Genomic DNA, 27991 nt, shown 5'->3' with positions numbered 1-27991 from the left:
ATGCAATGGTTCCCAACATTTTTAGAACAAGGGGCAACTTGACCAGGGACCACTCTCCAACATTAGTACCAAAAGTATTATAAATCAGTTTTTGGTCAACTTTAGATTTGATGTGGTTATTTGGGGATGCTGATTCAGAAAATTGCATTGGCTAAACCACATCAGCTCTTGTTTCTGATACAGAACATATGCCACCTATTAGTTATGGACTATATTTTAGTTCTTGTGAACTTCTGGTGGTCCACGGACCACAGGTTGGGAATCACTGCTTCAGTGGAATCAAATTCATCTGACAATTACAATGGATGAAACATTTACAAATTGTATCTCCCAGACATCAGGAGCCAGCAGGTTCAAGCAAGGCAGGGGCTAAAGGTAAAACTATACTGGTATGACTTACATTTCCTCATACTACAATTCTTATTTATCCCACCATCCATTGCTAGTACTATTTACCACCAAATTGCTGTCATGAGATAGAATTAGGACATTTAAACTAGAAAACATGCCAGCTTTTGAAGTTGTAAGAAATTGCATTTGGCAGAAACGATTTTCTCCTATCATATTGATCATGGGCCTCAACTAAAGCAACCCTTTTCTCTCACTTTGTGCTTTTCCCTTTGGCTCATCTTTCAAAAAATAATTTTGAGAGGGAATGGGATGTCTCTTCCAAAAGTAGAGTCCAGAATCTACTCTTTCTTGCCTGTTCTCTTTAGGCCTTTCTGATCATCCATTGGATGGCAATGATGACCACTAATGTACATGGCTGCCTATTTTAGAGGAAATTATCCTATGTTACTTCTGAATGAAACTGTTCATCAGCACAAGCTTTATTTACATAATTATATGTAGAAGAAACCTTTAATGTAAGCAGAAAGCTGTGTAAAAAGAAAAAACAAAATCTACTTTGTGCAACGTGCTGTTATTTTCATATTGGGCATTTAGTATTCCAGCATTTACTAACTGCTTGTTTATATCAATGAGATATATAAAAAAGTATAAGTTTGAATTCTTTGGAGAGTGAAATTTCAGGTTTCCTACCTCCTGTAAAATGCATTTAGATCTATGCAATTTTGTAGTTTAGCCATAATGATTTGGATCATAGGAAACTTAAGTGGATTATTACAAAGAGGGATGAAAAAAGAAGCCCTGGGAATAAATAGGAGATACGCAACAGAGCAATACACAGGAAAGTAGGGCAATATGTTCATTGGTGCATGTCCAAAGCAGATCTCCTTTGTGCTTTACTGAAGCATAGTGCTCCAATTGTGATAAAGGGCTCTAATGGAGGACAAAATGCATGCAATATATAATTTGTGTTAAATGGTTTTGTTGTTTTACACCTCATAATGACTTCTGATAACTGTCACCTGTATTATAGTGCTGAAAGAGCCTTCCTGGTAAGTCAGAAGTATTTAAATGAGTTCCAACATGGTTTAATACCCAATCACAAGGGCCCACCCATCAGTCTGCATTTGTGCAGCTTCTCATCCAGCATGAGAAATAGCATAATCTTCATTAAGACTTCTTGGTTAGAACAGGATTTTTGTGTGGCTGGAGGAACATTTTAGGTCACTGAAATGAATACCTGGCAATGATAGCCTTCACACACTTCCAATTGTAAAGGATTGTCGAAACAACTTACATTTAAAATGATCATCAAAAGAATGCACTTGTGAAATAACTGTGAAGAGCTTCTTGGTAGTCATGGCATCTTTGAAGAAGATCTTATGCCTGAATTGAAAACACAAAATATTACTAGCAACTAGTCAAAGTAGTATATTTTCAATAAGCAGCAGACCCAGTGGAGTTGCATTTTTCCCTTTACTTATTTTTCATGGAGCCAAGCACCGTAGAAGAAGATTACTTTTATTTATTTTATGTTTAGTATATTAAATGAAGGTACATTAGAGAACTTAAAGTAATTTCTGTTCTTCCGGGCTTTATTTTAACCTTCAGGAACGTGCTATAATTACTGGCAGCTGGTGGCTTCGATATCAGAAGTGTAGTGAATCCAGTGGGTTTCATCTCAACTTGAAAGTAACTTTTAAGATGTTGCACCTGGGGGGGGGGGGCAGTGTTCAGCACCTTGGATAGTTCCTTAAAGTTTAAACGAAAGCCAAATCAGGATAGATTCACTGCCTCATTGAAATGGAAGTAGCCACCTGGCACTAGTTATGTGGGCCTTTGTTATCTGGTGTGGTTTAATTCCAGAAGCCCTGTGGATAGAAAAATCCATGGATGTTCAAGTCCTATCATATACAATGGTTTAATAAAATAGAAAAATGACAAGGTTTGCTTTTAGATTTTTTTTTTTTTGGTGGGTGGAGGAAAATTTTCACACTGTTTCACACTGTTGAATCTGTGGGTGCAAAATCCGTGGATATGAAGGGCTCTATTTATTATAAAGAGCATTTCAAAAAGATGTAGTGTTGGTCGTTCACTTGTTCTTGCATTAGTTTTAGTGTTCCCAAAATGAATAGAATTTGTGAGTTTGACTTTTGAGGATTTGATTATTTGCAGATTTGATTGAAATGTTTTCTCTAGGAATCTCTCAGTTCTCTGGAATTTGGCTATAGAGTCACACTGGAGAACCTAGAGATCCCTAGAAAGGAAGCCTCTCTGGGAATCTCCAGGTCTTCCAGTGCAATTATGTTGTCGGCTTTCAGTAGAAGTTGATTGTAGAATTGTGCTGGAGAATCCACAAATTCCTGAAGAGGTGTTCTCTCAGGTTAAAATATGGCATTTATTTTTTATTTATGTGTTTTCACTTTCATGGGGGTCCTATGCTCCTAAACCCAACAAATGTAAGCAGGTGATTATAGTTGAAAATGTTTATGGAAAAGTTGTGGTTGGTCCCTATTTTATAGAACAAATAAGGAGATTATAGCAAAGTTGTCCCCATAAATGTGAAAAAGCATGACACAGAAAAAGAGATTTGAAAATTTAAAAACATAGTGCAAAAAGAGGCTTTTGCAATTCATGTTTTGTAGAAGGTTTCCTTTTTCTCTCATATTGCCCTTGTAGTTTTTTGATGTCTTCAGAAGACATTTTGTCTTCTAAAGAACAAAATGCTTGTCAGAATTATGATGAGTATAGGCCATAATTCTAGAATTTTGTTGCCTTTCATTGAACCAGTGCAATGCCTCAGGCTTTCTCATTGGTGCCTTGAGTTTCCAAGTCGCATTGGTAAGCTCCCCAAATGTTCTGCTGTTTCTGTTTTTCTCTCTCACCGTCTTTCTCCGAAAACCTGGCAGTGGGCTATATTGTTATATATCAGTATGCGGAGAAGAGTTATATATCAGGTGTGCAACTAAATATATACAGTCAGATACATGTAGGGATTATGCCTAAAAGACCAATGCTTATGATGCATCTTATTATATTTACTTTCCAGTGAACAGTCATAAAACAAAGTATGCTAAATGCTTGTGAATACAGCATATATTATGGCAAATAGTTGTCTTCCATCAATTTGGAGACAGTCAATTTTTAATAATCTTTAAACATATATTATTTAATTCTAGGTCATATATCACCTATATCTTTTTACATTGCAATTCAAAAAAACATTTCCTTGCAAGTGAAGCCTTCCACATAAGTTATGGTGATGTTAATAACAGTAGGCTTCAGATTTGAATCCCAAAAACATATTCACACTGCTGAGAAAATTCCATAAATCTGCCCAAAGGACCACAGTTTATTGTCTAGGTTTCTGGGTATAAAAGTATAAAGTCTGTTTTCCAGAATCACAGCACTCCTGTTTGTTTGTGATCAAATGAATGCACTATGGATGAGCATACTCTTAGAGCAATGTATTGATCCCTGTATGTAGTTTAAACTGGTCTGGCTCACAGAATGCTAATTATATGCCTTTGGGATATAGAAAAGGAGGCCAGGATAGTTTGAACTTCCATAACACATTCCTGTGATAAGAAGAGTGAAATAAAGTGAGGAGGGGGCATTGTGTTCAACTAAATATGATTAATCTATTGGTGTCTACCTCACTTTGGTGGACCTATGAATGCTGAAGTTCAGGACAAAATTATATTTGACTGAAAAGTCTTGAGGCAGAAGGCTTGGCAACCTTAATTTCTTTTTAAAAAAAATGTCATGTACAATGCAAGTACTGAAACTGGATAATAACTAGTCAGGCATGTTTTTTCCCCAGCACAATAGACTTTTATTTTAGCATATCATAAATATTCATGTACTTCCTCATTTTCTGAAGTTGTACCTTGCATGATGAATAATAGATTGCCTTTCAGTCTAAATGAACCCCTGCTTGGTCATTTTGGTGGTGGTAAAATGGTCAAAACAGACATTTTACATTTAGCATTGTACTATGAAGGACTTAACATGATTTCTACCCTCTGGGTTTTATTCTAATTGAGCCAAGGAAGAAAGCTTCAATTTGGCAAATAAAATGGCTGCTTAAGAGCCAAATAAGTTCTTGCTCCCAAAAGGAAGTGGCTTTAAATATGAAACACTGCCCAAGGTTTGTTCAGTTCTCCCCAGTATATTGAATTATGGAACCATCCACAAAATAGTTCTGTTTAGTGCCCACCTCCTCCATGTACTAAACAGTCTCCTAAAAAAATACATATAGTTTGAATCTCAACACTGTGATTCAAACTACAAAAAGTAATTGCCTATAGTTCCCTTCACATTCTATACAATCCTTCATAAGCAAAGCTATGTGTGGTAGACCGGTTTGGGACCTGGCTACCTGCGTGACCGCATCTCCATTTATGAACCCACGCATTCTCTTCATTCATCTGGAGAGGCCTTGCTTGTGATCCCACCTGCGTCGCAGGCGTGTCTGGTGGGGGTGAGGGACAGGGCCTTTTCTGTGGTGGCCCACCCTCCCCAAGGACATCAGACAAGCCCCTACACTGGCAATCTTTAGGAAGAGTTTGAAGACCTGGCTGTTCCGGTGTGCCTTTCCAGAATAGGAAACTCCAGCAATATGTCCCAGAAGCACTTTATCAGAGATTGTCTGCACATTTCACTTACCCTAAAATCCTATATTTCACCTGTCATACTCAGCACTTTTTAATCTGTACCCATTACATTCGGCCCGACCCTAGTTTTATTGTGTTATGATGTATTGTTTTATTGTTTATTGTTTACTGTTATTGCTTGATGTTTTAATTTGCTTTGTAATGTTATGTGTATTGCTATGCAGTTGTTTTTATTGAGGCCTTGGCCTTTGTAAGCCGCATCAAGTCCTTCGGGAGATGTTAGCGGGGTACAAATAAAGTTAATAATAATAATATAGTTGCAGCAGATTTTATGGAGACTCAACCTTGAAACTTAAACCCCCCCCCCCACCCCCTGTTTAAGGAGCTCCATTGGCTGCTGTTAATTTTCTGATCCCAATTCAAGGTGCAGGTTCTGACCTACAAAGCCCTGAACGGTTTGGGACCCACCTACCTGCGTGACAGCATTTCTGTGTACAAACCCACGCAATCTCTTCGTTCATCTGGGGAGGCCCTGCTCTCGCTCCCACCTCCCTCGCAGGTGCGATTGGTGGGGACGAGGGAGAAGGCCTTCTACATGGTTGCCCTTCAACTCTGGAACTCTGGAACTCACTCCCCAAGGATCTCATACAAGCCCCCACAATGGCACTCTTTAGGAGGAACCTGAAAACGTGGCTGTTCCAGTGTGCCTTCCCTGAATAAAGGAAACAATCCCCTGCAAACACTCTGAGAAGCACAGATATGGCTGTCAGTGGCTGTCAGTGGACAAAAGTCCTCCTATGATGAGCTTTCCTTCACAGAAACATGGAACGTTATAGCTATGTATGTTTTCATTCTCACTAGTCTTCAAGTCATGCATTGACACACATGACAAACAAATGGTCTTATAGTATTTTTGTTAAGTATTTGCATCACAGAAGAAGTAAAATTCATCCAGCTGTTCACTAGAATTAGATTTTGCAAGTTGAAAATATTGTGTGAATATTACATTACAATGACAGAATACCAACGAATCAGACTTGCATTAATATAAAATGAGGTATTTAATCCAACCTGCTTCTATTCAAGAAAAGTCTATTTATTAAAACTGGCATTAGCAGCATTACTTGATGCAATTTAGAAGTGGTAGTAATTGCTATTAAACCCGCAAATACATTGTTAGAGTTGAATTATACTCAAAACATTCTTTTAACAGCTATACAGAAATTGCATTTTGTTTCTCACTCCCTCAAAATTAATGACCATTACTTTAAAACTTTACAGTCAGCTCAGTACAAAATGTTCTGTTTTGTACAGAGACAATCCAGCAGTTACAGGAAATCAAACATTATATTCAGTTCAAATAAAAAGAAAGGAAAAATTCAGTGACCTCCTAATGAGATATTTAAGAGGAAAAATTGAAGCCATTCATAACCTTCAATAATATGTTAACAAATTAGCTTTCCCACGGATATGCCAAAACTGTTGAGTACTACTCAGCTCATATACCATGGTTCTTGGAGAACAAAGAGTTGTTAATGTGTTCCTATATCTAAACTTAACAGTGGAGTAGGCATTTTGCCCTGAGTTTGTATGCAGGTTCAAGACAGCCCCCAACTCTCCCCAAGACATCCATTTTCAACTCCCCCCAAGACATCCTAGCAAATAAAAAATTTGAAATAAAAACTTCATCTTCTGAAATCTATAGGTCAAATATTCCAAATGTTTCTTTTATAGCCAAATTCTATTGACCACTTAAATGGGTCAACAGGATTTTGCTATAAAATTTAAATGATCAATATGAAAAGGGGAGGACCTTCACGAGCTGCTCTTTAAGTGCCAATAGAAAATGTGGGCTTCAGTTTTCAAATTCATCCTTTAGCAGAATAGGTTGAATGAAATTTTAGCCAAAAAGGGTTGGAAATAGCAACCTCCCAAGCCTCCATTAAGTCCAAGCGTCCATTAATCTATATTGTATGTACATTTTGGTTTACCAGTTTTCTTTTAGACCTCTATGGTGGTGGATGCAGTTTGTCTCCTTTCAGACTTCAGTGAGTACAATTATACAGTTTGGACTATATCTATATGCTTAAAGACATTGGACTATGGACTACTATGCTGAACATGTACAAGAAGTTTGTTAGTAAACCTGAGATGTTACTTTTAAAGAAGACTACTTTGTTTTTGCATCTTGAGTGCATGTTTTAAATAAGAGGGTTTTAAGGAAGAGTAGATAGGCAACTTCAACTTCAAAGAAACTCTGCTAAGCAAATATATATTTATAGCAGCATGTCCTTATCCATGGCAGTTTAAAGACATGGTTAACAGCTGAGTTGTCTGCGTGTCATTACACGAATGCTTGTGAATATCACTTGTTCAAAGGGTTCACTGCTAACACGGTCACGCTTTTCTTGACTAGTGGTTTTCAAAAGGTGCTCTCCACATGTTCATGGAGATTCACATTTGGCAAACAGATGTGACATCATTTTTACCTTTTCAATAAAGTTATGGTGCAGTTCATTCCAATAGGTTATGGAATTTCCACTAAAATGATTCGGCAGGTAAGCATTAAAAATGAAAATAATACTGTATCAATTAACTCTGGTTACAAATTTGCCATTCAAATGTCTGTTTTAAAAATGTGTTTTTCTGGAAGTAATATTGTTCTGCCAATAAACATTATACATTGTTGTCATTATATAATATTATATAAATTGTATCCAGTTTTAATAATGGCCAAAGGTTCTGTGAAGTGTACTAAATCTTGTTTTCATATTGAAATTTTGTTTTCAAAGAACAAATCTCAAGTTGATCTTTCAACACAACAGTAAATATAAAGCATGGATCAACTTGTGAAGCCAAATTTGATATTTATTTGCATGTCAAACTATTTAACTTGTGGGATGAAAAAAAAGCATGACTTACACCATGGCTTTGGGGATTCACTTCCCAAGCATACAGATTTGACCTATTACTGCTCCTGAATAAGCAAACTACAAGACTGAATGTTTACTAAACTATGGGATTTCAAAAATAGAATAGGCAATATAGCTAGCTAATAAGCAAACCTTAACTGCAATTTCCTTTTCATTATAACCTAAATGGTCATTAAATTTGCTCATCACTATTAAAGAGGTGAAGAGTGGACTAAGAAAGTGATGTGGTTGATTTGAGCCAACAAAGCACTTAAACAGCAACTTGTTCTGTTACAGATCTTCTGCATGATTAAGTCTATGACCTCCCTGTCTTGGATCACAGAATACAATTTGTTAGTTAATCTGCAATGCAACACTGTGTCATATGCTCAAAGGTTTTGAAAACCCATACCAACTATCCAGTCAATAGCAGATCGTCCTCTTGATTAATGGCTCTCCACAGTTTAGACCTTGGGTAGAAAACAAGTCTGCTGTTGGCACGAACTAAATAAAAGTAAATTCTTTTTGTATTATGTAGGATATCTGGGGGGAATGTTGAGGGAATAGGTTTATCTTTAAAAGTGTAATTATGAAAATTTGACATGAAAAATGAATGAAAATAATAGATGAAAGGTGTGAAGCACCTAATATCAACATTCACTAGGCATATAATTAATATAAGTTGGCTATATTTCCAAAATACTTGGGGGGTTTTGTAAATGGCAAAAGCATAATGAGATTGGCCATCAGATAAATTCCACATAGCAGTGACAGAAAATAAAACAAAACATTCATTTGAGATTAGTTTAAGTAGCAGTTTACATTAAGACTGATTTTGAACAATATCATCACACAAGGGCCATTCCAGACAGGCCCAAAATGTGTGACCTGTCTCACTTTTTATCTGAGGCATTGAAATGATGCCTCAGGTAAAAGTGATTTAATGTATTTCCTCGGTTTACTCCACATTAATTAAACACCTCTAAAGATGTGTAACTCAAGCTAAGGTTTTGATCTTTAGATGTGAGGGCCCTGTGGAGACTGATTTCTGGAACTGCTTCCACAGTCCTGGGGGTTAGTTTCCACAGCCATTACACTTCTCCAGGCTCCGAAAAGCCAGGAGGTGTGGGATGGTACTGACCCCCTCCCCTCTAACCCCCCACTTGGCCCTAAAATTTACCAGAGAGAGACATCAACTAGCAGTGCAGGCCTCTCTCTACAGTCCTCTTGGCATGAGAAAAGGGTGCTTCAGGGGGCAAGGATTTCCCTCCTCCCGCCTCTTGACACATCATTTTCTTGTGCCAGGTGAACTGTAGTGAAAGGCCTGCGCTATTGGAAGGCACCTCAGGTAAATTTTGGGATCCAAATAGGAATTGACCTGGGATACCATCTAGCCACCCCTCCTAGGAAAGCCTGGGATTTGAGTGAGCGGTGGAGACTACAACCCGAAAATAAGTGGGTTGCTTTAACTCGCGTCCTCTTGGGTTTTAGTATCATGTAGAAGGGCCCTAGCTCAAATGCTGTAGCATAAGTGAAAGCTTCTGTTCTGCAGACTCAAAGCAATATCTGTTTTTTATTATAACATTATATATTATCCAACATTTCACAGATAAAAGCCAGCACACATGTGGCCAATTGAGATCAGAGTGTTGTCAAGATGGCAAAGTTTATTCTAAAGGAAGCAGAGGCAAGTTAAGAGGGGTTACACCAATTTGTTTTTGCTTGTGTCTATCGGGAAGGGCAAGATCCCTGACTCTCCTGTTCAGTCATCCTGCTGAGTTAATAGAGTGCATATTGTATTTGCATTTTGAACTCACTTTTCAGTGGTTTTAGTTGGCAGATGACAAAATATGAAAGTTGGATGAGAAGAGAGAAGGTGGGGCATTTTAAAAACAGCTGAAAAGCGGGCACAACAGAGAATTAATTGGAACTTTTTCTGTCAAATCAGAACAGCTGGAGGACTTGACAATATTAGTGATCTCTTATAGATTGGGACAGAAAGACTAGGTAAACAGTGAATGTAGACAGTCTTCCCCAGACACACAGAATGGTCTACTAGAGCACGTTTCACATATAACAGTTCTCAAACTAGAATATCCAGTGGAGTTCTGCCAGGTTCACCATTGTCTTCTGGGAGCAATTCGTTAGGTTTAGACCTAGGGAGATCCTATCTGTTCTTGGAAGCTAAGCAGCAAATGCCTTGTTCTGTAGGTTCTATTTCAGAAGAAGGAGCTGGAAAAATCAAGTCTGTTCCTTGTCTTAAGAAAACCTTATAAAATTCATGGAGCAATGATACATTGACAGACATCTTGAAGGTGCCTTCACACAAACACATTTTGTGTACTTCCTAAGAGTGTCTACTTAGCACCATAATGTTTGAGTTTTGCTGTGACCTGGAACATATATGTTCTTTAAAAACATTCAATATTGAAATTCATAACTTCAGCATTCACACATCATCTCCAAAGGCCTTGCATTCCTCAGAATGCATTATTTGGAAACAGTTAAGGTAGTATTATCTTCCATAATTGACCCATAACTTTTCTAATTGCTTTTACTTTGCAGTTATATTTAGTTTAAAAGCTATTACAGTTGTAATGTTGTGTCCCAGTAGTTTGTTGCTGTAATATTCATTGGGATTTGTTAGGAAACACACTAGTTATTTCATCCTGGATCCTGGATCGGCAGTATACAAAATACCCTACAAATGGCTGAAACTCACTCTTTTCAAGTAGCCTCTTTCCCAGTCATTGATTTATCTACAGTAAAATGTAAGCCTATGAGATGGAAAATAAGTCTTTTCAGTATTTGTTTTGTATATAAAGTCAGTGTTGCTTTTTAAAACACAAGAGAGAAAACGGGACACAGAAAATTAATTTTAATAGCTTGAAAGATAGCTACTGAATATTAATACAAGGGCCAAGTTAGATAGTAGATAGCATCTAAGATAAAATATTAAGAAAAATATTGTACCTTGTGTTAGGATAAATGCTTTGCTTTTCAAAAAGACAACGATCTCTTTCACTCATATTATAAAACCATAACTCTCCTCTCATTAATGCATGTGTATTAAGGATGCAAAATATAATTGGTTTAATCAGAAGATGGCTAGAATTAGATTAATTAAAAATGATGATTGCAATGAGAGTAAATTTCATGCAACAGGAGGTTAAATAGAAGAATTCACATTTATTTTGGGGTTTTGTTTGTTCCAATTGTTTTTATTATTTTTGAAAATGAATTTGAAAAACACACTAAAGATGTACTTGCCTTCCGACAAGTGACTGGATCAAAAACTGGGCTTGTTCTGCAAAAGAAAAAGTTTCTGGTTTTGCTACACCTTAGTATGTTCTAGAGCAGTGGTTCCCAACCTCTGATCCTCCAGGTGTTTTGGACTTCAACTCCCAGCTTAGCACCTGTTAGGAATTGTGGGAGCTGAAGTTCAAAACACCCGGAGGATCAAAAGTTGGGAACCACTGTTCTGGAGCAATAGATAATCTATTGGAGCTACTTTTTGTACATCCTAGAGAGCTGCAGGAAAGAAGTGAGTGGAAAACATTACATTACAGTGGTGATGCAGTGCTTGCACCATGTCAGATTTAGGAGAATTAATAGCAGACATGGTTTATTAAAGAGTATTTCTTCAAGGTCTTAAAAAGGGAAATGTATTGATGTATTTGTTGGTTGATTAATTAATTAGGCAACAGGTAACAGGAATGTGATATTTTGAACTGCTTCATAATCTTATGTCCAGTATTTGCATGGTTTTTGTGAGAAACTAAAATCATGAGAAACAAGTGAAGGAGGTTAATTCAAAATTTCTCCAGGAACTAATGAGGAAACACAGTATCAACATTTTACAGCTGTTGAAATCATATTCTGCTTCTGTGAACCATTCAATCTTGCTAGCATAAATTCAGGATAAGATTTATATCATGTTAAAATTGAATAGCAGTATTCCAGTGACTATATATAACAGTAAAAATGTTTCATTTCAGCAAATATGGAATTTACATGAAACAAGGTTACGTAGGGATGATTGTTTTGCTGAATAAATTCATATAATGAAAGATTTCAAAATACATTATTGAAAATTGTAAGGTGAAGCCTATGAACAACTGCATGGTGTGCTCACTATATAGCCAGCTATAGCTATAATCAAATATCTGAATGGATCCCATGTAGAAGTTGCTAACCTGTTTCCTGTTGCTCCTCAGACAAGAACACATACTAATTGATTCAAATTGTGAGAAAATATATTCCACCAAAATTTTAAGAGTAGATTGCCTAGAGAGCAGGGGACTCATAATCTTTGGAGGTCTTTAAATTGAAGTTGGATGAGCATCTCTCATTAGTTTGGCTAGATGCCTCTTGCGAATCCTTCAGACTCTGAATTAAGTGTCCATAAATCCCATAATGTTGATGATAATGAGACTATAATGATCAGATTGTCATATAGGGCAAAATCTAATTTCTAGCTCAATCACACTGAAAGACCCATTGAACCAAATACAGAATGGGAAATCAATATTAATATGAATCCTGTTGATTCAATGTTCTAATATAGTTGGAATGAAAAACTAGTTCTAAAAACTAGTGTATAGCTTTCCTTCTGAAAATTATGAATACATATTTAAATACAATGCATTCTGCTATTTTTAAAGAAACCTGATACACAACAAGCCTAAATAAGAGATCCTGTGTGGTTTAGTGACTTGAGTATTGCGCTAGTACTCCAGGAGACCTACAGGCACTTCCAGACAGGCCCAAAACGCAGGACCCGTCATGCTTTTACCAAAAGATGTCTCAGGTAAAAGTGAATTAATCAGAAGAAAACTGAAATTTCCCAGTTTGCTCCACATTAATAGGACATCTGAAAAGATCTGTACCTTAAGTTAAGGTCTGGATCTTTCCAGGTGTGCGCCCTGTGGGGATGGACTCCTGATACTGCTTCCACAATCCTGAGGGTCCATCCCACTGTCATCCTGGTCCTTCAGGCTCCTGGGGCCCAAAGGAGCAGGAGGGCACCCCATCCCCCCAAGCCTCCATTCCCCCCACCCAAAAAAATTACCCAAGGGGCCTGCCAGCAGCGCAGACCCCTCTGATTACTCCTAATGCACTAAAATGATGTACCAGGAGGTGTGTGTGTATGTGTGGGGGGTGAATCCCCCCCCCCCCAAAATCATTTTGTGTGTGCCATGAGCACTCTGCCAGAAATCCCCTCGGGTTTTTTGAGGGGGAAATGGGAGGCTGAAGGGGGGCTGGATGCACCCCTAGTTAACTTTTGGTTGATCCGGGATGGCATTTAGCCTCCCCTCAAGGGAAAGCCCGGTTTTGCATGAGAGGTAGGGACACAAACCTGGGAGGAAGTGGGTTAAAATAACCCACTTCCTCCCAGGTTTCTGCCCTGTCTGGAAGGGCTCTCCATCTCTAGTTGGTCATAGAAACCCACTGGTCCCCTTGGGTATGTCACACACTCATCCTCAGAGGAAAGCAAGGATGAACTCCCTCTGAAGAAACTTGCAGAGAAAACCATAATAGGTTTATTTGCAGATCACCAGAAGGCAGACATTATTTAAAAGGACAGAACAAAGATGGAAAGCTGTACAGAATGAAAAAAAAAACAATTCTTTTAACACACAGTGTAAAATCTGTTTGGGGATTCTATTTTTAACAAATGAGTACATACAGAAAGAATAAAGCAAGCCCACTGTAAAGATATAAATGATCTTCCTATCCCCTCCCCATGCTCAGATGTATTTTGAAAGCAACTGCAGCATCATAAGAAGCTTTTATCTAACCAACAGTTAAATTTGGAAGAAATATAACATGTGCCTAAAAGAAATAGGAGAGCAAGCCATCTGCTGTAAGCAGATGTGAAGTTTTGTGTCAAAAAATGTAATTTACAAATGCTTGTTTCCTTGCTTGTGAAAGAAAATCAGAAATATAACCTGAAACAGAGTTGCTACTAGCTTTCAGGTAACATTTAAAACACATCAGTTGTATAATGTCTGTGTTAGGCCTACATTAAAAAAAAGAGTCTGCAACAATTATGCTCTAAGCCATAATTATTGATTGGATGGATGGATGTTAGCCTCCTGACTTTTTCCATGATGTTGAATATGTGGTTACCCAAAGGCATGCTGATGAATGGACATTGATTTGCTTAACTTTATTATTTTAGAAAAAACCTCTGCAAGAACATAAATAGATAATGGCAAAAAACATGAATATTGTCACTGCATCATTCCAGATTTGGAGCAGAGGGTATGAGGAGAAATAAATGGATTGGGCTAATAGACTAGTCATTTTAGCAATGGCAGTGCAGCCATTTGAGAAATTTAAAAGTGGCTTGAGGGATTTGAACACCAAGCAGAAATCAAATCCAGTGGAGCTATGTGATAAAGAACAACTAGCAGGTTGTTGGCATATTATATAGAGGCCATGTCCTTGCTGTGACCCAGAACTCATTAGAAGTCCCCAGTGAATCATATTATGGATTTGACTGAACTTCGTATACTTCTGCGAGTGTGATTTCAGATAGCGTGTTTCACTAGGAAAATGTACTGATATTAATTTTAAATCTGAGCATTATATAATACAGAAAGATTATTCATTTTTATTATTGTATTTCTTATTACTTTATTGGGAAAACTTGGAAAAAGTACACAGATAGGAGCTTTTCTTAACTCTTTTGTCTAACTTAAGAGTTAAGGCTTAGAATTTTAGCCTTCTAGGTCTACTGATACAATCCATGCAAGCTGGGTTTAAGTGTTTGTGGTTATACCTAATTACAGGAATATTTTTTATTAAAATTAATAATTTTTTCACTGAAGCATTTCACAAAAATTTGGTGCCACCTCCTCTGAGAGTCTCACCCAGTGCAGTTTACACTCACACATCCCCCTTCGCGTGCCTTGAAGGGTTGTTCTTATAAGTGGCCACTGGATTTCTTATGGGTTATATGAAGTGTGCAGACTGATTTAAACAACTTAGCTTCTGTCTTGAGTCTCTCTCTGTTCTTGGCCAAATATGAACTTTCATGAATTCTTCCAATCTTCTTTCTGTTTGGTCTGCTTCCAAAGGACTCAGTTCTGAGAACCAAAGCAATTAAATTAGAGAGCCTGATGTACCCTGAACACTTACAAGCAACTGAAACTTTGGTAGAGTAATGCAATGATCAACTTAATTGATGAAGCTGCCAGACCAAAGTTAAATGGAAATTCTAGCAAAAATAATAGTATGTTGTTACTGAAGGCTCCCATAATCTGATTACTGGTGGCACTGAACAGGGGTAAAAACTGTATCTAGTGTCTGGTGTTAATTTATTATTATATCTTTTGAAGGCGTGTGATACAGGAGAAAATGACAGTGAATGTTGGTTTTTCAACATACCTGCCAGAATTTCATAGATGAAAATTTGGACATGTGTGGCAAGCAGGGCCGTAGCCAGAAAAAAATTTCGGGGAGGGTTGACAATTTTGGCCGGGGGGGGGGGGTTGAAAATTTCAGGGGGGGGGTTGAAACCTGCCTCCTAGCTCATGCTGAAGCAAAGAGCACAGCAGGGGGCAAAGCAACCCTCAATAGCCTGCAGCTCCACCCCTGTCAACCACCTCCACCAAGTCTGGCCTCCTTAATGAGAGCATTCAACACCCCTTCCCCACCCAACTTGGTTGCTTCACTACATCGGCTATTGCTGCAAGTAATGACAGTGTGAATAAATTGTCAATATTTGCTTGAGATAGTGCTTACAGTTCTGGAGGGACTCTTAATTTTTTGCATCTCATAGACTTAGCATGGGGATTTGGTTAACCAGTTAAAATTCATGGGTAAACCAGTTTTTTTTTAAAATCTGAAACATTTCGGGGGGGGGGGTTGAACCCCTAAAGCCACCCCCTCGCTACAGGCCTGGTGGCAAGCAATATTAATGTGTTGTCAAGATGACAAAATATTTTGCAGAGGAAAAAGACATGAGCTAAGAGAGGCTGCTGCAAATAGTTTTTGCCTGAGTTTTTAGAGAAGGACAAGATTTTATCATTATACTTCTCTTCATCAACCTACACTGTGTTAACGGAGTGTAAATTCCTTTTCCATTTTAAATTCTATTTTGAAGTAAGCTGAGGATAAAGGGGGAAAGTGGGAAGAGGGTAGAGAAACTGTGAGATTTAAAAAGCAGTAAAAATGAGATGACATAGGGTTAACTGGAACTGTCCCTGCCAAAATTGGGACTGTTGGAAGGTATGTATGTATCTGGTAGAAGCACAATGGATAACCTGATAGTGTATACTCATTGTTGTGATCAATCCCTATAAAGACAGGTATCTGTCAATACAGAACATTTTAAAAATAGCACATTTCCTCAAATCTAATGAGCATCTTTTTTGGCTAAATTCCACCACCAAAATTGAGATGCACATAGTTTAATAATATTAACAACAACAACAACTATGATGTTGAGTTGATTACCCACCTTTCACTGCAGGTCAAAATAAAATACCATGAAAAGACATACAACAGGAAATACAGGGTTAAAATCCACTGATGAAATGCAGATTAAAATTGACAACTTAAAATTGACAGGGTAGGTCTGTCAGAAAAGATGGATTTTCATTGTGTCTTAAATTCCGACACCAGATCTAGCTGTCAGATCTTTTCTGGCAGGTCATTCCACAGTCTTGGGGCAGCTGGTGAAAAAGTCCTCTGAGTAACAGTTGCCAGTTTGGTTCTGGCTGGCTGAAGTAGATGCCCCCCAAAGGACCTAACTGTGCATGGTGGATCCGCGCATGTAAACCATGCTATGCAATTACGAGATCCTGGCTGGGTAACAAAGAAGGGAGAGGCCGTTGTGGCCATAAAACAGTTGGTGGAAGCCAAAAGCAGCCTTGGACAGGTTGGTGAGAAGTTGTGGCCCTGGTGGAAAGCCAGCTGCCCATCAGCCTTTGAGCAGCCACCACTGCCTAACCTTTGGCAGCTTATTCTTTTTCTTTTTCTTTTGTAATGTGCACCTTCAAAATTTGATGGCGCATTATACTCGAGTAAATATGGTATGTCTGTCTTGCTCTGTTGTTTACTCTGTAATAAATACTTTGGATCCATTATATCAGAAAAATCATCTGCTCCCATATGTGTCTACCTGAAATGAGAGATCTTCACTAGAAACCATGTTGCATACCTGCTACCCAGAAAGGCTAAATTAGTGAGGACTCATGATAAAACATTTTTTGCAGTACCTCCCTGACTATGAAACTTCCTTCCAGGGAAGTCAAATTAATTCTGTCCTTTGGTGTTTCTGGCAAGCAGATGAGACTACTGTATTTCACTGCATAATAGTCACATTTCTCCCCTTTTGGAGAGAGGGGCTGTGACTATTATGTGGTGGCAACTATTATGTGGTGAAAAGTGGGGCTATTTCCCTTTCAGGAACTGTCATGGTGAAATCCACATGCGTGCAAGTGAGCATATATACATGTATGCATGTCTTTTTACAAGTATTGTGTAATTTATAAGACACATTACTTCCTGCATGAAATGGTCCCTAACCATTGAGCTCACTGGGCTGCTCCACCTTCTTGTCACATGGCCAGGGGAGGTGAAGGGATGGCCACACATCAGTCATCTGGGTTCATATAATGAAGACATCCTTCGGGATTTACTCAGAATCCTTCAAACATCTTGGAGGATAAAACATTGTTAATCTAATTTTAGTTCTGGAAAAGTAGCTGGATGTTGTTACTGTCAGCAGTCCTGAGTAGGGGTTGAATGGGGTGGGATGTAGAAGATAGGTGAATTTCTTTTGCAGGGAGAGAAAAATGGAGAATAGCTCCATGTGGAAGAAACATTGCATTAGATCAGTGTTTCTCAAATTCTGCTCCTCCAGATGTTTTTGACTTCAGCTCCCACAATTTCCTAACAGATGATAAGATGGCTGGGATTTCTGGAAGCTGAAGTCCAAAACACCTGGAGGAGCACAGTTTGAGAAACACTGCATTAGATGATATAGAATCGCAGCAATTATTTAATAATTCTGTAGCAGGAGTACAATTCCTTACACATTTTTAGAGGTAAATCCCACTGAATTCTAGGTGGCTTATTCAAATTTATTTTTATCTCAAATAAGGTGAAGAAGTGGGCAGAAAGAATAAGAGTAAAATACTGTTGTACTTTATTGTGGAAATTTCAAGCAACAGAATTGGTACTTTGTACTGCAATAAATGCCGTATAAAACATTATATTTTTCTCTGAATTGCTGGTAGATTGGATTAAGTAGGACTATAAACATAAAACACTCAGAATAAGAAGTCACATAGCATGGTCCATTTCTTTACAATACAAATAAGGGGATATATTTCATTACAACGAGAGGTGGGTTCTAATGAAAATAAGTCAGAAGCAGTTAGCTGAAAAATTATAACACAGAAATTAATTCAATGTGCATATCAGTGAATATGGGTCTCTCTTTTTGTAATGACTAGGGCTGATCCATAAATGCAAGATACTTCGTTTTGAATATCTCCTCCTTGCCTTCTCCCTCCTCTTTTTTATGCCTCACAATACAGTAACTGTACTAACAGAATATTACCTGACATGTCTGCATTCTAACAAAATAGTAAGTTGTTCTCAAAATATCCCTTCTAGAGTAATAATTATCATTATCTGCTTTTATTAAGAAAACTTAGGACACATCTACAATTACCATTTAATGTAGCTTCAAGCTGACTTCAGACAGTGTTGGCTACAAAACGTATGCCTCCAATGCCTGCTGAAGCAGAAATTAAGGCCAATGAAGTGCATTAAAGATAGTTGGGAAAAGTCTGACTTAATGTGCTTCAGTAAACCACAAATGTAAACTGCCTCACACAATGGAATCAACTCCACAGAATGCAAAGCATTTCATAGACACCTGCCTGTGCTGGAGCTCTGCACTTATCACAGAGAGCCACACTGCTAGATTTCTGGGTTCCTAAGGAAAACTATACTCAAGGCCTCAATTTTAACAACTGAAAGTGGCAGCGCATCACTTCCAATTGTCTTTCTGGCTGTTTTTTGGGTGCAGGAAGGTTGACTGCTTCAGGTTTGGGAAATGGCAGCATATAGGTTTTTCACCTATAATTTGTTTTATTTTCAACTAGAAAAAAATTATCAGCAAAAAAAATGGCAGAGTGCTAGCACTTTTAGTTATGTCTGCATTAAATGATATAATAGTTGTTTTATTATATCATTTGCACAGCTTAGGCTCGTGCGCCAGCTGCGCCCGTACCTTGGGAAGTCTGACTTGGCCACGGTGGTACACGCTCTGGTCACATCCCGCCTCGACTACTGCAACGCTCTCTACGTGGGGCTGCCCTTGAAGACGGCCCGGAAGCTTCAGCTAGTCCAGCGCGCAGCAGCCATGTTACTAACAGGAGCGGGACGCAGGGAGCACACAACACCCTTGTTGTTCCAGCTCCACTGGCTGCCGATCTGCTACCGGGCCCAATTTAAGGTGCTGGTGTTGGCCTACAAAGCCCTAAACGGTTCCGGCCCAAAATACCTTTCGGACCGCATCTTGGCCTATGAGCCCACGAGGGCCTTGAGATCGTCTGGGGAGACCCTTCTCTCGATCCCACCTGCCTCACAGGCACGTCTGGCGGGGACGAGAGAGAGGGCCTTCTCGGTGGTGGCCCCCCGGCTGTGGAACACTCTCCCTGTTGACATCAGACAGGCGCCCTCCCTTATGTCTTTCCGTAAGAGCCTAAAAACATGGCTATTTGAGAAGGCATTTAATTGAGTGCTACAAAAATTGGTAATGACGACCGGAACGGAATATGGATTACGAGATTGGTTATGATTCTACTATGAGACGGAGCGGATTGTTTAGTATAATTATATTATTGTGGTATTAGTGATATGTTGATATTTTGTTATGGTTTTATTGTAAACTGTCTTTTTATATGTTGTACACCGCCGTGAGTCGCCCTAGGGCTGAGAACGGCGGTCAACAAATGCAGCAAATAAATAAATAAATAAATAATCTTGTATTACTATAGAGACTAACAGAGTATATGAAGTTGGTAGTGTAAGGGTCCATCTACAATCCAGAGTAAAGTAGTTTGTAGTTTGGGGAGACACCAGCACTCTTTGATCGAGAAGATTGAAAACCTTGTATAATTATAATTCCTGTGATTCCATAACATTGGTCCATACCAGTTAAAGTGGTGTCAAATTGCATTAATTCTACAATGTTTTTGTGCCTTCAATATGACTCATTGGTATTGCGAATAGCGGGTTTCAATCAGGTCCAATGCAGAAGACACAATAACATTGCACACAGGCAAGAGGAAAAAGAACAGAATAACTTCACTCTTATCAGCAGAGTTAAAATATAAACTTGCAGTGTTGCTCACAAAAACAAACAGTGCAACAAACTTACATAGTCCTTGTAAGCAATACAGAATAAGGCTTCTTCATCTTCATCCAAATGAGAGAGCAGTACAAATGGTTGAGCAAAATGCCTGAGCAAAGGCTCCTCAGAGCAAAAGCTAACTGTATTCTATATAGTTATACCCCACCGAGTGTGGTCCAAACTTACTTGCTGACCTACATTAGGAGCTGCACACAATGACCAGCAGTATAAGGTTTTCTTTAACACACACAAACACACACACACACACACACACTTGATCCTGTTATGGCTTACTGTAACAAGTGGGGCTCCCAAGGTTTGCACTGCACATAGTGATTTGCACTCAGTCAATTTGGCAAAAGGGAGAGAAGAAAAGGGAGTGATGAATTTTCTCCTTCCTAGCCCCTCCCAACCTGTGTGTTCTTCCTCATTAAGCACATCTAATCTTAACCACAGTATGATGTTGCTTGGCCACACCTGTCTCAGTGTCAAATGATATGGTGTCACGGCCTTCAGCATGATTAACTTTCTTACAGATCTATAGAAAAGGCCACTTGGGTACCAGAGCACATTCTGTCTATGAGAACTGCAGTGCTTACTAATTTTTTATTTCACTTTCATCCTGTTTCTCCTCCATAGATCCACAGCACTGTAGATGGGGTCAGAAGGTTATTTCCAACACAGGAATGATCAGATCTGGACTTTTTTTTCTTTGTAAAATCTTTTGTGGATTCTAGAATTGTTTTTTGGCATTGGAACATGTATCTGTTTCCTTGTGCTTTTGGGGTTTTTGAAATAACAAGCATGCATCACAGGATCCATCCATGCTCCTCTGTGTATTTTCATTTACAGCTGTGGAGAAGGTTGTGTGGTCTTCCTGACGTTGTTGGACTACATGTTTTGTCAGCATTGGCTAGGCTTGCTGGATGATATAGTTGAACAACATCTAGAGGAATGTTCAATTTTCTGATTTAACAATGGGAAAGAAGCCAGTGTGTGTTCTGATGAATGTACGTAAGCTCTCCTCTGATATTAGGTATTATGGGTTTTTAAAAATTTGGATCATATAAGTAGGGTTTGACATGACCACATTTCCTCATGAGAAAATTTAAAAAAATAACAAGACAACAAAGGTGACATATACATTATATATCCAATTTAGCCAAGAAAGAAAGAAAGAAACTTCCATATATATTGGCCCCCTTCTGGCATCACCTATTGTTTATACCTTATTAGTAAGGTTGTAATCCCCTACTTGTATCCATCCTTTTCCATTATTTTCCTCTTCCCTCTTCCCTCTCCCATTTACTTCCCTCCCTCCAGGAGCAGTCATACATTTCATTTATCATTCATTCTGTTTGCTGGTTCATAAGCCTAGCCTGGTTCAATTCCTTTTTTTTTTTCTGTTGCCCTTTACCTTGGCTATCAGTTCTTCCAATTTCCCTTCCCACTTCCCTCTGGTGTATCCATTGATATATTTATTTTTCCTTTCCAAAATATAATCTTGAAGCATATACCAATTTTTTTTGTATCTCATTTTTATGCTCTTTCCATCCCAGGATGATCATAGCTTGTGCTGCAGCTAACATATATTTTGTTGCCTCTGCCCAATCTTTATGGTCACTTTTCCTTCCAGTTTCATGGTAAAAAGCTGATTCTTGTTCAACTTGTTCAACCCTATTTTTTGCCCTAATAATCAGTTTTTATGGTGGTGGAGGAAGAGTAGAACCGTTCAGAGGGCAATTCCCTACCCAGAGAAGTTGGACTGGCACTATATCTTTTAAGCTTCCACCATGCAGCTAAAAACACTGCTGTTCTGCATAGCATCCAATGATTAAAAGTACTGTTTTAATGATTTCAAAAGTGGATCCTAGAATTATTATTAGAGTGCTTTTAGGATTTTGAATAGTGTATTAATATGTTTTTTAAAATATGTTTATCTTAGCAGTGTTTTAATTAACTTTTATGTGTTCATTGACCTGAGAGATGATACAGAAATACTTAGATTCATAGAATTGGAAGAGACCTCATGGGCCATCCAATCCAACACCCTGCCAAGAAGCAGGGAAATCGCATTCAAAGCACCCCTGATAGATGGCCATTTACTTAAAATAAATAATAAAACGTTTCTCCCTATGTCCACTCATTGTAACCATACCAAATATTTAAAGGGGTAAAACATTAGCACAACCTGTAGATGCATCACATTTGAATACCATTAGAACCATCTTCAAAAGCAAAGGGTATTGTAATTTCCAGAATACCTATTTGCATTATAATATATATGAAAAGTTCAGTATTCTGTCTTTATAGTAGCTGTCTTGAGAGAGATATGGACTCCTTGCCAGGCACCGTAGTATGTGCTAGGAAAGTGAAAGAGAGCCTTGTAATGAAATCTCATTGGAGATGCAGAGAGTATGTTTCAGCATTAGGCATTCTCCTCATGTTTCACATAAATGCATCCCGGCCTCATGAGAGGAAGAGCAGTGCATTTGCACTGGCTCATTCAATTTGAATGTTGGATAAGAGGAGCATCTTAAGCAAGCAGGGAACAACTTGGTTACGTCTATCTTTCTAATGCAGTTATATATTTATATTTTTTTAAAGAGAGGTTTGACTGTCACTGACTTACCTAACAATTTTATTGGATGCTTATATGTTGATCTTTTGTGCACCTGATGAAGTGAAGGCATCTTCAAGGCATCGTTGGCAAGATTACAGATTGCTGCATAGCACAGGTCTGGACAAAATTAAACCATTGCATTCATCATAATTGCATTCATCATAATGTCACCTGTTGTAGCCTTCTCTGCAATAGATAGTGCTGCCTCAGAAGGCATAAAAGATACAAATGTCTTTATAGATTTTTCTTTTCCTTTTCCATGAAATTGCTTCTTAAAATTGCAATAGCATTGCAGCTCTCATCTCCCTCTGTATGTGTCTCTCTGTCTCTGTTTTCCTCCCCACTTAATGCTGAAATGAAATGGAACTATAAATGAGGCTTGCCTAGCCTACTAGAAAGCAATATTTATGGACAAAATCCTGCTTTGGAGTCATAGTTTGCTGTGGTTAAGTATCCACAACCCAGGGACTTCAGTGTACTTCACATTTTTTCCATATTGCACAGAATGCTTTGCTGAAATGAAATCGGAGATTTTCTTGCTGAAACGGGGGGAGAGATATCATCTTGAATGTTTAGTGGATATTTTTAGGAAGAGTATTAACTTGACTGAGTAAATAAAGCAGAATGTTAGAGAAGAATGAAAAGCTTAAACTTAATACTCCGCATAGCTTTCAGGCACATCTGTGTTGCAAACCCAGCTTGAAATGTTGTAGCTGTATAATGGGAGAGTATGCTATTCTTTGGAAGTGACTGCACATTTGAGATATATGAGGTGCTTTCTTTCCCTTCTTAAACTCTAGCCGCTATAAATTAGTAAAGAAGCATTAAGTTGCTGCATTGTATTGTGGGACACTGTTTGTCTGATACCAAGGAGGAAAGGTGGGCTTTAGGGCGATAAATGAATTCCTGATTTTTTTAATTCTAATCTAGTTGACTTTTTCTGAAACTGGAGTACTAAAAACTGAATTTCTGAAAGTTAACAGGGTATATGTGGCTAAATATAAGAGCACATATACATGTGGCTGCTGATGCACTTTTTTAATGAGCAGTATGCGCCTTGCAGTAAGAACACCAAGAACCACTTTACCTAACAAAACATATACATAATTGTGTAGTAGCAAACTTGATATAATTGATATTAGAGCAAATATTTTACATGTTCTCTGGGTCTGTGTTCACCCTAAACATACATTACACTCACATACACAGTAAATCTCTTGAAAAAAAATCATAATTTGACCATAGAAATATGTTTCATTTACACTGGGAATGGAAACTTGGATTAGGTTACAGTTATCTTTATATTTTAAAGTTTATTTGCATCTCTCACTTTCTCACAAGAACTCTGCAGAATCCTTATGTTCATTTAAAAAGAGTGCTATTTCAGTGTTAATGTTGCATTATACCTATGATACTAATATTAAATATTTCAACCAAGATTTGTGATCTAACAAGGCATGCAGGAATACTAAGCACTTCTCTTGTGAGAATGAGATATTTTTCTGGAGTTCCAAAGATTTGCAACAAACTTATAAAATACTTCTGTAGCTGTGTTGCTATTTCTGGTGCTTTAGTTTGTTGTGAATGAGATGGCTCATATTCCAATAAGATCCAATAAGAAACGAGGGAGAGAGCAAAAGGGAGTGACAAGTTGTCAGGCAATAAATTAGTGTGAAGGATTGCATTGGTTCCCCCCATTTGTCAAATGTTCTCGTTTGTGTTTTTTCATTTTCTTCCAGTGTGGTGCAGACAGGCTCTTTAAAATTCTTCTAGTTGTTTGTGGGGAAAGAAATAGAAGAGCCTGTAAATTCTTCCAGGCAATTAAGACCTTCTGGGATGTAAGGGAATCTCGTGTTCTTGTATCTCATTCATGTGGCGGGATTGTGGTGCAGCTGGCTGAGTGTCAGCCGCATTAAAATCACTCTGACCAAAAGGTCATGAGTTCAAAGCCAGCCCGGGTTGGAGTGGGTTTCCAACCAATTGTGTAGCCTGTTGTCGACCTTTGCAACCCCTAAAGACAGTTGCATCTGTCAAATAGGAAAATTAGGTACCACCTTAAAGTGTGGGGAGGCTAAATTAACTAATTTATGAGGCCATAAAAAAGACTCCAGCAAAGCACTCCAGCAAAAAAGCATGCAGGGAATGCGGAAGTACTTCATCAGTGTCGCAGATGGACAATGAAAGCGACAGCTCCCCTGGCGGCCAGAAAAAGTTAAATAGCCTCTGTGTATGTCTGCATATGTTGTATGTCAAAAATTGGCATTGAATGTTTGCCATATATGTGTACACTGTAATCCGCCCTGAGTCCCCTGCAGAGTGAGAAGGGCAGAATATAAATGCTGTAAATAAATAAATAAAATAAATATTTTAGTACATGTAAATGGTCAGGTTGACATGTTGTAAAGTATGTAACAGGTACCATTCCAAAGCTGCTTTCTTTTACAAATTATATTAACTCTTTATCAATTTAGAATGATACGATGAATTTAGTAAAGCATTCTCAATTACAGTAGAGTAGATGGTCAGTTAACTAGGACTCAAGCAACCAGAATTTAAAAGCAACCAGGAAAAAAATATATGAAGAATCAATACTTCATTTTTAAAAAGCTGTTTTTATATATAATACAGTACATCTGTTACATTAAAATTGTCTCTATTTGCTATTTATTACTATATTTCAATATTAATATCGCATCAATACAGACTTATCATTTGAGGTTTAGTATTAGTTTGGCCTGTATTTAATAGTAACCCTCAAGAAACCAGAAGCTACATTTATCTCGTTTCTTTCAATCCCCATGGTTGCTGGGTCAACCAAGAATGAACTGTATCACAATGAAAATAAATCACTGACCCATTTTCCCTACCAAAACTTATATACTTTACAAATGTTTACACTTGCCTGAATTGTGCCCTTTACAATTTGCAAAATGTGTAGATGGCAATGATAATATTGATAATATTGTTACCATGCCCTGAACAAATGTAATGGGAGTTCAATTCTTGCCTTTTCCCTGAACCTTTTCCCTGAATCAGCTTCTTAATGCCATTCTAACCTTTGAAGTGCTGCTCGACCTCCTTTTCCGCACTCTGTATTCCATGATGGTTACCTGTTTCCTGTTGTGACTTCATTAATGCTGTTCAAACATTATAGAAACTGAAATATGTCTTTTTAAAGTAACTATCATTTTTCACTATGCTATGCTAATAATGCTATTTCTCCCTATTGAAATATTTTTTCCCATTTTCAGCTATGATGATGGAAAGCTGTTGACACAACTAATATTTTTAATGAATCATTTTATCCAGCTCTTCTGAATTTACATTGATGGCCAACCATGAAACAACAACCCAGACACAAAGACTAATAAGAGCCACTTTATTTGACCTCAATGATATTTATGTTAGTTCTGCCTCAATGAGAAAAAGGATTGAGGAGCAGCCTAAAGATGTTGGCCGTGATAGTAGTGGTAGTGGTTATGGCAACAGCAGAAGAAAGGGGAAATGAAAAAAGTGAAAACCCAGACAATAATATTAAGTTGTTCTTTTTATAATGATAACTTGGAATGAAAATTGTCCTGTTCCAAAAAAGATTCCCTCTACTGGCCTTTGTAAAGGAAAGAGGAGCCTGATGGCATTGCAGCAGTGTATGTAGGGTAGTCATGATTAATGTTCTCCATCTGCTTTAGAAAAATCAAATGGATGTTGCCAGGTGACAGTTGAAGAAGAAGCCTGCAAGAGAGGTCTTTCATTAGACACACTGGAACAGCCATTTCCCATCTCTCTCTGTTGCAGAATTTTGGAAGCACTAGCAGTCATTCTCTTATAATAAAACTTATCAAAATGCTTTACATAAACACATAATTCACAAAGGCCTGTTAGTTGGAACTATAAATAAATGTTCTGTTAAAAGGAACGATTGTGTTTCTTTATTTTATAGTAAGCATTGCACCTTATATGCAGTCATATTCTTTGGTAGCCTTTGTTACACATTACATGCAGTATTGTGCAGGACTCCAGCATGAACAGATTTTTTTCTCCAGCTTCCACTCACACTAATATTTGAGTCCTTAAGACACTGCAGGGCTGCAGTTTGAGATTGCCCTAGGCAGAAGATGAAAGAAACAGTCTTGTTTATGCCTTAGCTTACAGCATGCTCCTATCCATGGTGTATGATGGATAGGCAGGGATAGGATGACTTCTAAATATTCTGGTGTAACACTGCTGCTGTGACTGAAGTAGTCGTTAACACCAGCAGTTCCCTTTTCATTGAGTTTAATGTTGATTTCACATGAAAAGAGAAATTCACACTGGCAGTGTTGTGCTGTATACTGTGGCAACTTGTGTCAGTGAAGCAGTGAATCTACAATGAGTTTAAATCTAAACTATGAAACCCCTACCCAGATTGATAAGGCTGTCTCCAAAATAGATTTAGCACTGGGATAGCTCCTTTAAACTTTAGAATAAAATCAGATGAGAACCTCCACTCCGGTGACCTGGAAGCCACCAGCTGTCCCTAGCTGTACAGTTGAGTCCCCCATATATTATCAATGATGGGAGTGGTTGTCCTATAGCTTTGGCCCCTAGCATAACTATCAAAGAATTATTGTAAGCCTCCTTTCTGTACCTGTGACTAGGTAATTCCTCTGTAAACTTGTCACTGGATTTTCAAAGTTCCCATTTAGGATTCTTTCATGACCATAGTACTATCCTTTGTAAAGAAAACAAATGTGCACATATGTACCAGTACCACTGTTATGCATAGTGCTTTTTTCTCTCTGAAATCTCAGGCATGACAGCGTGATTTGGACCTTGCTATTTGGAAGCCTAGATGCTCTTGAAGGGGTGGGGGACACTACAGGATGCATATAATAAGACACCCTTTGTCATTTAATTATGCCTTACATGTAGAAGACGTCTGCATGTGCTGGCCAGGGAGATATCATAATGCTGCCATAGCATGTTGATTGATAAAATCCACTCATGAGAAATCTGTCTCAGGGAGAGAAAGAGAGACAGAGACTGGTGGTGGTGGTGTTGCTTCATTTGCTACCCCACAACTATATTTGTTTTGCTGATTTAGCATATGATTGGCTCAATGACCATCAAT

General features: G+C 38.1%; 1 protein-coding gene across 6 annotated transcripts in view; it reads left to right on the top strand.

Moving 5' to 3' along the window:
* FRMPD4 (FERM and PDZ domain containing 4) overlaps positions 1–27991 on the top strand; it is a 392551-nt gene that overhangs the window by 200310 nt on the left and 164250 nt on the right. Inside the window, exon 1 of one of the 6 annotated variants that reach the window (XM_060769960.2) lies at positions 22742–22996. The exons of the other annotated variants lie outside the window; for them this stretch is intronic. The gene's annotated coding sequence lies outside the window, so the exon portion shown is untranslated. Of the gene's footprint in view, positions 1–22741; positions 22997–27991 lie in introns of those variants that run through there. 6 annotated transcript variants of the gene reach the window in all.

Source organism: Anolis sagrei, chromosome 3, assembly GCF_037176765.1.
Source record: "Anolis sagrei isolate rAnoSag1 chromosome 3, rAnoSag1.mat, whole genome shotgun sequence".
NCBI classification, from domain to species: Eukaryota; Metazoa; Chordata; class Lepidosauria; order Squamata; family Dactyloidae; genus Anolis; species Anolis sagrei.
This window is presented reverse-complemented; position numbering and strand designations above follow the sequence as displayed.